At 35.7% G+C, this 10,661-nt stretch overlaps 1 pseudogene; it reads left to right on the top strand.

Moving 5' to 3' along the window:
* Nucleotides 1–5,656: 5,656 nt before the first annotated feature.
* LOC145296453 (U2 spliceosomal RNA) lies at nt 5,657–5,772 on the top strand (annotated as a pseudogene).
* The last annotated feature ends 4,889 nt before the right edge of the window (nt 5,773–10,661 follow it).

Below are 10,661 nucleotides of genomic sequence, written 5' to 3'. Positions count from 1 at the left end.
CACATATTCACATACATTCTCATAAAAATATACATACATATGCCCACCCATAAACATACATAACCCCATGTAAGAGAGAGAGAGAGAGAGAGAGAGAGAGAGAGAGAGAGAGAGAGAGACTGCGAAAAGAGAGAAGTAGATGTACGAAGAAAGAAGGGATGAAGATACTGACCAGACCTAATATATACATTTGCATATACATATGTATACTGTGTCAATCACTTTATTGCAGATTAGTAAAATATCAATATTTCACTAAATATGCGTCACAAAAAAATGAAAATTATACCATCAAAGGGCTGCTTTAAGGTTAGTTATTTCTCCAATTTGTATATAAATTCATGCGATATTCACGAAGTTATGGCATTTTATTTATTATCAAGGAAATTATACTGTCCATCGCTTTATTGCAGATCTCTTAAAATGCCAAAAATATAGGTAAGTAAAGGTTATTGAAAAGCAAAGGATAATTGCTGGACTAACAGAAGGATTGTCCATCAAAGATTTAGCCACGGAGATGGAAAGTGATCCAAGAACCTTGGCCATATTCTTGAACAACTTGAACACAAAATCCAAAAAAGTAAGGGCACTAGGAGAAAACTTTCAGATCGTGATATTCGGAAAATTCATAGGGAAGTCAAACGAAACACACACAGCACCAGTGCTTCAGTTTTTGAAAAATCTGGAATCGCTCCGAGATCCAGGCAGGCTGGATGCAATGCGTTGAATGAGACTGCAAGGAACATCAAACCTCTTCCAAAGCCTCCATTGAGCAAACAACATAGAGAAAAACGAATGGCCTCAATAGAGAATTACATGAAAATGGATTTCCAACAGGTCCTATTTAGGGATGAGGCCCATGCTACTCTTGACAATCTGGATAAATGGATCAAGGTTTGAAACCCAGATGGAACTCTGACCTGTTACAGAGTTCATCGCCAACAAGGAGGTGGAGGCATCGTATTTTGGGCAGGAATCATTGGAGATAAGTTGGTTGGACCATACCGAGTGCCAGAGGGTATAAAGCTTATCAGCAATGCGTATGCAGCCTTTTTGGATAATCATTTGTCGACATGACTAGATGACCTACCATTGTCACGTCGCTTTCAGATGATTTTTATACATCACAATGTACCATCCCATTCTGTTTGGAGCGACTGCAGCCTTCCTTGAATCTATGGGATTCGTTCGGGAAAATCTCATGACCTGACTACCATGTTCTCCAGACCTTAACACCATTTCATATCTCTGGTCAATATTAAAAAAGAGGATTTTATGAGGGAGGAGAGCAATTTACTTCAAACGATCCCTTGTGGAGCTAGAGCCATAACTCCTTTTAAGATCAAAGAATTGATTTCCTTGGGGTACAAAAGGTTGTTTTAAGTAATTTAAAAAAAAATGTGGATATGTTGATAAATAATCAATTTATATGAAGCCATTACCTAGGATATGTTTTTGTTTATTATTCTTTGATAGAAAAATATCATAAAAAGTAAAGTTCGCAAGAAAAGACATTGTATTTTTGTCCTAAGACAACATTTTAAGAGACCTGAAACAAAGCGATGGGCAGTGGAAATTCTTCAATAAAGAATAAAATGTCATAACTTCGTGAATATCGCATGAATTTGAATAAAATTTTTGGAAATAAATAACCTAAAAGCAGTCGTTTGATGATATAATTTTCATTTTGTTGTGACGTATATTTAATAAAATATTGATATTTTACTAATCTGTAATAAAGCGATTGACACAGTTTATATATGTGCATATATACATACGTATACATACATACATAGATACTTACACAAGTGCACCCACACATACATATATACACACAGACGCATATATATGCATACACACACACGCACACACACACACACACACACACACATATATATGTACACACACATACCTATATAAAGGAGAATAGGAAGGTTAAAACTTAGAGAAAATGTGGAGGTTTGGGGAAGAGAGTTTGCTAGACAGAAAAATAAAAGGTTTTTCCCACCTCACCGTGTATATCCATCCTAAGAAAATGTTTATTGTCAATCTGTGTTGTTATAGAACTTATAGCCATTAAGTGGTCCCAGATTTTTGTTAAGTCTTGAGGTGTGCGTGTTTAGTTGAGAATTAGTTTTTTTTATATATTTTCGTCTCTGATGCTGTGTATAAAAATTGGATGTCATAAGTATGTATTTAATGTTGTTTATTGCGTAGTCACACATAAATGCAAACGCCTTCGGTAGCAAATAAGCTTCATTACATCGCCTGACGAGTGACTTTTGGTTTCTTGCCAACCAATTATCCGAAACATTAGCATGTTCAGTGTAGCTACTATGTAATATTTGTCTATATAAATAAAAAAATATTATATATATATATATATATATATATATATATATATATATATATATATATATATACTCGTGGGCCAAACAAATTTTTTACATTTTATTGCACTAAAAGCTATATTGAACAAAGAACAATTGAACAAGGAAACTTAAACAAGTCTAATAACACAGAACAAGACCTTTACTTAAATAAATGCTTCGTATGGAATCGCATTCCCTTTTAGTTTCTTTAAAAGATAAATCCTTTTAGACATGCTCTCAACTAAAGTGGAACATTGTGAAGAGGAGATGCTATTTCATTCGCCTTGCATAGCTACCCCACAGTTTGTCATTGTTCGATAAAGTTCTTCCAGCCAATGCATGAGATATTATGGACCAAATATTCTCGATTGGGTTTAAATCGGGGCTTTAGTCTGGCCACAATATCACATCAATTGAATTGTCAGGAAAAACATTTTTGTGATTTTAGTAGTGTGAGCAGGGGCAATATCATGTTGAAAATAATGTTCTGGGATATTCCCAGCTTCTGGATACTTAGTAACAGTCCTGTTTCTAATATTCGAATGTATTCCTTTGAATTGATTGACTTCTTACATCTAATAAGTTCCCCAACTCCTGCTGCAGTAAATGTTTCCCATACCATTATCTGTCCATTACCGTGTTTAACTGTCATTTTTATGCCATTTGTCGAAAATCTTTCTCCAGTTCTTCAATTGCACCGTTTGGGAGCATCGGGAGCATCATTAACAAGACAAAATCTTGATTCATCTAACCAGAAAACATTCCTGAACCAGTCTGTACCTTTCTTTCCATAACACGAGAAAAATCTCTTTCTATCATTGATGTTCTTCTTAGATAAAAAATGGCTTCATTGCACACCTTTTAGAGGAAAATTCTATTTCTTTCATTCGTCTAGATATTATATATCTAGAAAGAGAATTTCCAGCCCTGCTTTGAATTCTTAGCTACGGTCAACATAAGTTTTCTTTCGATCTTTCAAAACAGTTAATTTAAGCATGTGGTTGTCCTTCAAAGTGGATGCTCTAGGGCGACCAGATCCAGATTTCTCTTTTATCAAGCATTCGACTTCGAACCTTTGACCAATTCGCTTCACTACAGAAGGAGATGTTTTCACATTTTCTTTTCTTAAAATATAAAAAATCTGCTTGTAAGTCATTTAGGACTGCCTTAAACCTGCAATTCGGTTTTTTATATCTTCGCCAAGATGCGGTCTTACCATTTTTATAATTAATTTTGTCACTTATTATTATATGCTATAATAATAATGATCTCCAAATAGAAATTTTCAGTTAAAATTAATAAAATGCATGAAAAAATATTAGAAAATTCGATTTCTTCCTTCTTTCACTCTTGGCCCATTTTTTGCTCATGAGTATATATATATATATATATATATATATATATATATATATATATATATATATATATATATAAATTCCCGTTCACATACACCTTTCAGGATAAAGCTAGAACCCAGAACTAGATAGAATCGAGCAATTGCATCGACAACGAACAACGCCAGACCCAAAGTGGGTTTCGATGTACTGTACCGTTGTCGATGCAATTGCTCGATTCTATCTAGTTCTGGGTTCTAGCTTTATCCTGAAAGGTGTATGTGAACGGGAATTTATATATCTATCTATAATCTCCTCTTAATGTCTAATATATATATATATATATATATATATATATATATATATATATATAAATATATATATATATATATATATATCTGTCAGGGTGATAAGAAAATTCTGGCGGTTTTTAACTTTTAAATTCAGGTGAACATATCTTGGCTGAAACAAAAAATTTTTTATCGAAATAAGCACCATATCAGAATGAACACACTTTTGCCAATGCAAAACAAGCGTATTTATGACAATAATGTAAATCTTGCGTTCTGGTAGCCATGAAGTCTCTGAAGTTTTTGATATGACTCGGGTTTTTGAAACATTTCTCACACAGAAAGTTGTTGAGATGTTTTAAAAAGTGGTAGTCAGTAGGCGAGAGGGCTGGAGAGTATAGTAGATGAGGCAGAGTTTTGTAGCCCAATTTGTTGAACTTCTGCAGGGTCGGTCTAGCAACGTACGGTCAGGCATTGTATTGTCTAAGTTTCTGATGTATTTCATCCATTTGTTGACAGTACTTGTCCGCTGTAATCGCTTCACTTGTAATGGATGAGACATATATATATATATATATATATATATATATATATATATATATATATATATATATAAGCGAAAATGTATGTATGTATGTATGTATGTATGTATGTATGTATGTATGTATGTATGTATGTACGCTTTTCCTCGATGTCCAAAAAAGGATTCTTTCAGAGAAGTGCTTGCTCGGTTCACAACTTCTTAAAACTTTTTATATCATCTATAAATTGTAATATCTCAGAGTTACCCACGGAGCTCACCTGTCTATTTAATTTTATTGACTTTCAAACGTTAATTATTCGACATTTCCCGCATCGGCACGCGTTACATTCGGTTTTCGGTATAAAAAAAAGCAAAACTAATTAAAAATCGGCCTTGTGCCTAATTTGCTCGGTGGGGAAGCAAATAAATACCCACAGGCCGAAAGCCAGTTGTCTCAAGAGAGCTAAGTAACGTTTTTTCAATGTCGACTTCGTCATATCAGACTGTAGCTTTCATTTTGCTCCTCCTAATAAACAGGGAGCGGGTTTTTAAAAACAAACAAACCGATTTATTCACCTCATTCAAAACTGTCCCGCACAAAATGCTAACTGCTGAATACCTATCGCCGTCACGTCAATCAAAAACGCGCACCTGTTTTTTTTTAAACACTTTACTATTTTCCAACTGCGCGTCGTGAAGGCTTCGTTTTTTTTTTCACGGGCACCTGTTTTTTTTTTTTCACATACCCCGAAAAACACCTGGGCAACGCCGGGTACCCCTCGCTAGTATATATATAAAGCAAAAACAAAATAAAACACATGTGAAAAAAAAGCTCCGTGTAATAATCGACTTTTTTCTAATACATAATATATATATTCATATTTAAGCAAACCGATGTCCCCAAAATAAAATTGTTGTTGTGGTGAAGCGGTTGAGTAAATTTCAGAACGCATCATAATCATCATCATCATCATCATCATCATCATCATTATTATTATTATTATTATATTATTACGCTTATCGCTCCGTCCGTTATCATGCAGTGCATCCCTAAAAAAGGAAAGTGGAATATTCCATCTTCATTTATTAAAAAAAAAAAATTGGTGTCGCTGTTGAGGCAAAGCTAATAAAAATGATTTGTCTTTCTTGGCCTTTTGGCTAAGATCAAAGTGTAGTACCTGTTCTTCGGGTGCTGCATTTCAATTTCTTCTCTCTCAGTGGAAGAGAAATCCTTTACGACTAAGACAATTTTTTCTCCACGTTAAAAAAACGACCCTGGTGTTTAAATCCGTCCCGTAGGGAGGCATGGTGAATAAGTACTATGTTTAATGTAACAAAATTTTAATATTAAAAAAGTAATTGGAAAAATTTATTTCTGATTTAATTACAAAATGCTCTTGAAGTGTTACTCCTGATTAAATTATAAAATGCCCTGGAAAATGTCCGTTCTGATTATTTTTTTGTTTTTGTTTACTTGCCTCCCCACAAGGGCGGAATTGGACGTGGAACTTTAGGGGGAAACCAGCTCCCCAAAAGGGGCTCTCTGGTCAATGACAAAAATAAGAATTGTATCAGTAATGAATGATTTCTCCTCCATTAACCAAGACCAAAAAATGGGGGGATTTAAGTCACAGGAATGCTGAAACTGACAATATATCAAAGTAATTTTTTAGTAAGAAAGGGTAACGAGGATGGTTTAAATTATAAAAAATTATGGTCGAAATTAGTAAAATATCCAAGAATTACGAAAAATTACGAAATGTGATCTAATTGATTGGTGTGTTTATAATAAAATGATCAGCCTTGAAAATATATCAAAGTTATTATATAAGTAAAGGGGAAGGAGATAAGGAGGGCTTAAATTATGAAAAATTATTGTCGAAATTAGTAACATATCCAAGAATTACGAAAAAATAATGAAATATTAGATAATTGATTTGTGTGTTTGTAAGGAAATAATCAGCCTAGACAATATATCACAGTTATTATTTAGTAAAGAGGGAAGGGCGAAAATGTGGGTTAAAATTATGAAAAATGATTGTCGAAATAAGTAACATATCCAAGAATTATGAAAAATGATTAAATGTTATTTCATGCATTAGTGTGTTTGTAATAAAATAATAAGCCCAGACAATATTTCAAAGTTATTATTTTATTAAGAGAGGGCGATAATGTGGGTATAAATTATGAAAAATGATTGTCGAAATTAGTAACATACCCAAGAATTATGAAAAATGATGAAATGGAGGTTAATTGATTAGTGTTTGTAATGAAATAATCAGCCCAGCAAATGTATCAAAGTTATTATTTTAGTAAGGTTGGACGACAACGTTGGTTCAAATTATAAAAAAATATTGTCGAAATTAGTAACATATCCAAGAATTACGAAAAATGAAATGTGAGTTGATTGATGTGTGTGTGTTTGGAATGAAATAATCAGCCTAGACAATACATCAAAGCTATTTTAGTAAGGTGTGCGATATGGTGAGTTTAAATGATGATAAATTGTCAAAATTAGTACCATATCCAAGAATTATTAAAAATGATGAAATGTGAGTTAATTGATAGTTGTGTTTTTTATAAAATAATTAGCCAATACAATATATCAAATTTAATATTTTAGTAAAGGGAGGGGCGATAATGTGGGGTGAAATTATGAAAAATTATTGTCCAACATAGTAACATATTCAATAATTATGAAAAATGATAAAATGTGAGTTAATTGACCGGTCTGTTTGTAATGAAATAATCAACCCAGGAAATATATCAAAGTTATTATTTTAGTAAGGGGGCGATACAGTTTTAATAAAAAAGTAGAATAATATGATTGTGCCTTCATTTATGCTGAACAGAACGCTCACAGCATGCCCAGCAACAATATATTACATATGAAAAATGCTGCTGTGGAATTTCCGCAGGTCCCGCTAGTTATTATTATTATTATCATCATTATTATTATTATTATTATTATTATTATTATTATTATTACTATCATTTTATTTTTATTTTCATTTTAAGAAAGGCAGCACCAATATTTATGTGTCGTCGCTATCATAAATTTCCTTCCCAGACAAATGTCAGGTGAAAAAATGACAAAAAAAATTCTTATTTATCAAAATAAGAAGCAAAAAAGGGAAAAATTTTAGAAACGTTCGTTTTTTTTTTTTTTTTTGCCATTTTTACTTTTCTACTTTTGAAATGGATTAACATTTTTATTCTCTAGCTGAGACGTTTATTATATTTATGCAAACAAGAATTTGACAGATAAACTAATGTTTTCCACTCTGCCATCGTGCTAGGAGCACAGGCGTGCACAACTTACATTATTCCTTTCATCCTCTACCAACTGACCGTATTTCCTCTGCCTGCAAATTACATAAAATCCCTCCAGTACCTCCTGTCCTCGCTTCTTTGAAACAAGGTTAGGCACTGGGTTCACAGACAGGTGTGTGTTCAACATCCGTGTGAGGGAGGCTTGGGATTGCCCAATGAGGTGTCATCAAGAGGCTGGTTTCCTGAGTCGAATCCTGATAGAAGAGTCTGTGTCGAGCCCTGTGGTCGATGGTGTCTTTCTCAACCTCATCCTCAACCATTTATTTATTTTTTTTTACATGGAGATCACCGCTTATCAAGGCCCAGAGGCCACTCGAGGATAAGGGTTAATAGGTATATATTAGTCATTGTGATTTTAGCGTAGTCAACATTAGTGGGAATTTTGTAACTTGGATTACTTAGGGGGACGATTCAATAAGAACTTTTTCACGTTGAACTTTTAGACAATCAGATTGTAGTCAGCTGGAAAGCAGGCAAACGGAATAGAGTTCCACAGGCGAGCAGTTCTAAGAAAGAAACTCTGTTCATGGAATCTACATTTAGGTGTAGGTATGGATAAAGAGTGTCGGTAATTGTTGATTGTTGTTCTGGCTAGACGAGTGTTTTTCATGAAAATCTGGCGAGGGGGGACCAGAGATCGAAGTTCAAATGAGCACCTGCCATGAAAATAACGATAAAGCAGGGACAGGCTCGCTACGTCTCTTCTGTGAGAAAGGGGTTGCATGGAAAAAAAAAGGGCATCCCCCACTAAGTCATGAAGTATATTTTGAACTCTGTCAAGACAGGATAAGCTGCTAGCAGCTCCTGCCCAGATGTGGCACCAGTACTCCATTGTTGGCCAAACCTGGTTTTATATAGGTAGGGAATTGCATCAGGAGTGAGATATCTACTGGAGCGGTAGAAGGATCCCACCATATTTATAGCGACTTTGGCAATTGATTTGATATACGTGTTCCATTTCAGATCGGGAGTAAATGTCAAGCCCAGAAGCTTGTCAAAACATGAAGCCTCTCCAAGATGAGAGCCATTCATTTCGATTGATGACTGCTGGGCAGCAGAGCATTGATGATGTAAAGATAGAAGCTTGATTTTAGATGCATTAAAAGTAACCAACCACTTCTTTCCCCATTGTACCACGTGCTCAAGATCAGAGGAGAGAGAGTCAGAGAGAACTTGGTCGTTTATGGTCTTTGAAGTGCTTCCATAGATGGTAGTGTCGTAAGCATAAATGTCTACAAATGATCTAAGGATGTGGTCTGGAAGATTGAGGCTTGTCATAGGCTGTGAGGCAACACAGTTCATCAGGGAGTGTAGAGCCGTGTTTAGGAGACTCTCAAGGGTTAGCGACCTTTCATGGCTTTTGAGCAAGGAACTGTATAGGGAATTAGTGGGGGGGGGCGTCGACGAGCCACTTGTTGAGCATGTGGGGCTGTCGAAGGAGGAGATCCACTCCCAGTGGAGCTGGGCGCCAGTTTCGAGTCATCTCAACAAATCTGAGTAAAACTGGCGATTGGCCTGAAATGTGTCACCCCTCAACGCCATATAATATAGTGCTGGATTAGTGAAGTCACCTATGTGTCCCTCTTGCGGGACCCCAGCAAAGGAAATGCCAAAACACATGTTCTTCAAATGCAATGAACTCGAGTGGTACTGAGCATATGTCAATGAGATGATGGCTCATATTGATTCCGAGGATCCTCTCCCACTTGATGCTTCCTACGTCATCCACAGTGCTGAGCTGTCATGAGATACACAGAGATGATTGGTGTTTCTCTCGATCCTACCTGTAGCAAGAATGGTAGTGTGGACGTCATGATTGAATGAGGAGCATGGGGTTGAATCTTTTGCTAATCAGGATCTGATCACGTTCTTCAAGCATTAACTGAAGATCAAGATCAGATGTGATAGAAAAGATTACATCCCACGGCCTGTGACAGAAGATGAATCAAAATAGTGAGTTTGTGTGCAGAAAGAGATGCCAAACTGGAGTATGTGTTCTCTGCTTGAGCATGGCACACACGGTTCCAGGTTCTATTGGATCCCAGGCTCCTTGAGGTAAGCCTTTTGTCTGGTTTAGGTGCAAACTATTCTATTAGAAACCAATGATACCTAAATACGATTTATAAAAAAGTGGACGAACCCATGACCAGTTGGACCACAATCACTACCACCATGGATTCTAAAATTCATAAACTATGACATATCTTTTTAGACATTTTTTGTAATACTAAAATTAATAAGTCGCATTATTTCTATATTATTACGGGCTCACAAGGCGCTTTCACACAGGTCATCAAAGATCTCATTGAATACAGCCTGTAGTGTTCCTTGGAAGCTGAGTGACAACAAGTCTCCCCAGATTTTCCAGGTCTCTCCACATCTTTTGCATAAAAATAAATTGGCATTATCGCAAAAGCTGCTTGTGATTATTTCTTGTTGGAAGTGGTCATTAGTCTTTACTGGAATTTGAGTGGCAATAAGCCTCCTCAAGGTCCCAGTTCTCTTCGCACTTATACAGTGGAAGTCTGGTCAGTGCTCACTCCTCGGTCTTTTCTTCCTTCCTCTATTGACTACCAGGCTATTCGGTTTTACTCTTTTGGGAGGGGGCATTGATGCGGTAACAGGGGGATGGGGTGGGGTTAGAGAACTTATAGGTATGCAGCTTCAATGTTTTTGGTTCCATGTAGTGCTTCATGTTTCGTCTCTGTAGCAATGTGTCTAGCTACGTCTATGTTTGTACCACACATCTGTGCATTCAGGATGCAGTTGTTTGCATAATTCCCAGTGTACTACCCTTCCCACTTGTTCT

The sequence above is a fragment of the Euprymna scolopes genome, chromosome 16, assembly GCF_053919585.1.
Source record: "Euprymna scolopes isolate OS-2025 chromosome 16, ASM5391958v1, whole genome shotgun sequence".
Classification (NCBI taxonomy): Eukaryota; Metazoa; Mollusca; class Cephalopoda; order Sepiida; family Sepiolidae; genus Euprymna; species Euprymna scolopes.
Note: the sequence above shows the minus strand (reverse complement) of the source record. Positions and strands in the feature narration are given on the sequence as shown.